Genomic DNA, 3,152 nt, shown 5'->3' with positions numbered 1-3,152 from the left:
GGAGTGGTGGGGGGCGGCCCAAGGGGCTGGGAGAGGGTCCGGCCCACTCTAAAATTTTCTTATAGTATATTTTTTCATTCTTTTTTTAGCATGTTGCTATCATTTTGAAAGTTTGTTATAATCATATATTTTTTCAATTATAATGATAATAGATCAAAAAAGGACTCAATGTACATTGCCAAATTAAATCACTAAACACAAAGGAAGACAGGGAGAAAAAAAAAAAGGAAACAAGATACAAAATGGCTGTAGTAAACCTTTCTTATCAATAATTGTCATGAATGTAAATGGATAAATTCTCCACTTAAAATATAGAGACTGACTGGCTGGACAAAAAGCAAGACCCCACAGTAGATCCCTATAGTCAGGGGAAAAATTAAATACAGGCCACCTAATTTATAGGATATTTTGTAATATTCACCCAAAGAGTCAAGTGCAGAAAAAATGCCAGAAATCTGTCCACACACTAGAGTCCCAGAAGAATCCGGCTGAGGCCTGATCCCACAGCTGTGTCCTGCATGAGTCCAGCTGCAGACCTAGAGCCCATGACAACGTCTCATGCCTGTCTGTCCCAAGGCTCTTTCCTGGGCAGGTCTAAAGGCCTGTGGAAGGTAGGAAGTCTATGTCAGTGGGGTACAGGATCTGTGCCAGCAGGCTGAAGGATCTTCACTGGAGCCAGGAAATGACACTCAAGGTAGGGACCAGGTCTCCCCTGAAAAGAACATCCTCAGTCATAGTGAGGACCTGAGTTCCTCTAAAGATGAGAACAGCTAAGTTCATACCAGGAAAACTAGCATGACAAGCTTCTCCAGGAAAATCAACAGCACCACCTTCCTTTCCAGTTCTTTCATGCGGCAGCAAAGTCCTCAGGTGGGTCTTCCACACCTAGCACCAAGCTGACTCGGTTCAGCTAAGTGTTCCAAGTTGACAAGTAGTTAATCCACCACATAAGCTAAAAAAATAAAAATTAAAAAAAAACAGTATTGTCTTTATCTACTATTTTGCTTTTTCACAAAGGACAGCTTTCTAGAGTCATTCCGAAAGTAAAGGTGTAGAATGACCTATCCCCTGCAAATGCATCCCTAAAGTAAGCAATACTAGCCATGCTTAGATCAAATAGGTTTTAAATTGAAAGTAGTAAAGAGAGACAAGGAAAGTCATCACATATAATGCACCTTTTTTTTTCTTTTTTTTTTTTTTTTTTTTTTCAGAACTGGGGATTGAACTCAGGTCCTTGGGCTTGCCAGGCAAGTGCTTATTCAACTGAGCCATCTCCCCAGCCCTTTTTTTTTTTTTTTTTTTGAGACAGTCTCCTATGCAGTTCGAGCCGGCCTTGTGCTCACTTTTGTAGCCCCCAGGCTGGTCTCAAACTCACAGTGATCCTGTTGTCCCAACCTCCTGCATGTTGGGATTATAGGTGTGTGCCACCACACCTGGTTCCAGGGCTGGCACAGTATGTGGGGCTGAGGATTAAACTCAGGTCCTTGTGCTTGCCAAGTAGGTGCTTATGTCCCTGAGCTAATTCCCCAACCCTGTACCCCAATACATACAGGACATATTAAAAGGGAAAGACAGATTCCAACAAACATTAGTTACAGGCTTTAATATTCCCCACTTTCAACAATAGGCAGATTATCCAACCAAAAAGTCAACAATGAAATAACAAATTTTTACTTTTTATTTTTTTAATATAGATAATTTTATTACAAATTTTAAAAAAACACACACAATGCAAAATCCTAAACAACCCAAAACTTATTATTGGTACTAGTTCCTGCAAACTTGTGCTACCTTACACATGGAAGAAATCATTAAACATGTAGGAACATTCAATATCAAAAGCTTTAAAATCTAACTATGTAGTAGCCCCTCAAAAAGCTACAAACTGAATTTTTTAAAAAGATATTTTTCTACCAATAATTTTATTAGCTATACAAAAATCTGTACAGTTTTTATACTGAAGCTAATGTTGAGCTGCACTTGAATTCATATTCTTAGCAAAAAAATTGCCTGAGCACACATGCACTCCACATGCCATGACAGGACAGCCACTTATTCTCATCTTCTTCTTCCTTCTCCTCCTCCTCTTTCTCCTCTTCCACCTCTTCCTCTTCCTCCTCTTCCTCCTCCTCTTCCCCTCCTCCTCTTCCACCTACTCTTCCTCTTCCTCTTCCCCCTCCTCATCTTCTCTCCTCCTCTTCCACCTCCTCTTCCTCTTCCTCCTCCCCCTCCTCATCTTCCCCCTCCTCTTCCACCTCCTTTTCCTCTTCCTCCTCTTCTTCCTCCTTTTCATCTTCCCCCTTCTCTTTCACCTCCTCTTCCTCCTCCTCCTCTTCCCCCTCCTCTTCCTCCTCTTCCTCCTCCTCCTTCTCCTCCCCCTCCTCCGTCTCATCTTCTGGTTCACTCCTCTTCCTCAAGCCTGTCGGCCTACCAGGCCCTTCTTTCCTGCTTCGCTTTTGCCCTTGGCTCGGTATGCAGCAATATCCTTTCCGTATTTCTCCTTTAGCTTAGCTGTTTTGTGTTCATATGGTTGTTTATCTTTGGCTGACTGCTCACACCACATTCTCCAATTGTTTTGCAGTAGTGGACAGGCCTGGGTGTTCACTTTTGATCTTTGGGCATGTTCAGAGCAAAACAGAAAAAAGGCAGATGGTGGTCTTTTAGGAGAATTGGGATCCTTCTTCTTTCCTCTCTTATCTCCAGCTTTGGGAGGAACGTAATTTGTCATCTCCCTGTTGTAGTGAGCTTTATCACTCTTCGCCATATCTTCAAATTTCAACTTTTCCATCTCTCCGAGCATTTCTTGGAGAATTCAGCAAAGTTAACCTAGGACGCTCCTCGCGGCAGGTTTGCACGAAGGAAGTGTACGAGGACATCTTGCCTCGCGGCTTGTTGGGATCTCCCTTGCCCATGGCAGCGCGGTCTGGTGTAGCTTTTCCTCAGGGTCCCACAGAGCAGCCGAGTGTGACTGAGACTCTTTTTTCCTAGGGCTCCGGAGAGAACTGACGTAACAGATTTTTAAATGCACCCTAAACCAACCTGAGCTAACAGACATTTAAAGAACATTCAAGGCGGGGGAGATAGCTCAGTAGAATAAGCACTTGCCTGGCAAGCACAAGGTCCTGAGTTCAATCCTTGGTACCACAAAAAAA

The 3,152-nt window shown here is 42.9% G+C and overlaps 1 protein-coding gene across 3 annotated transcripts in view; it reads left to right on the top strand.

The window, feature by feature from the left end:
- Trim11 (tripartite motif containing 11) overlaps positions 1-3,152 on the top strand; it is a 12,636-nt gene that overhangs the window by 3,533 nt on the left and 5,951 nt on the right. The window lies entirely within an intron of this gene.

The sequence above is a fragment of the Octodon degus genome, unplaced genomic scaffold, assembly GCF_000260255.1.
Source record: "Octodon degus isolate 3935 unplaced genomic scaffold, OctDeg1.0 scaffold00310, whole genome shotgun sequence".
Taxonomy (NCBI): Eukaryota; Metazoa; Chordata; class Mammalia; order Rodentia; family Octodontidae; genus Octodon; species Octodon degus.
Note: the sequence above shows the minus strand (reverse complement) of the source record. Positions and strands in the feature narration are given on the sequence as shown.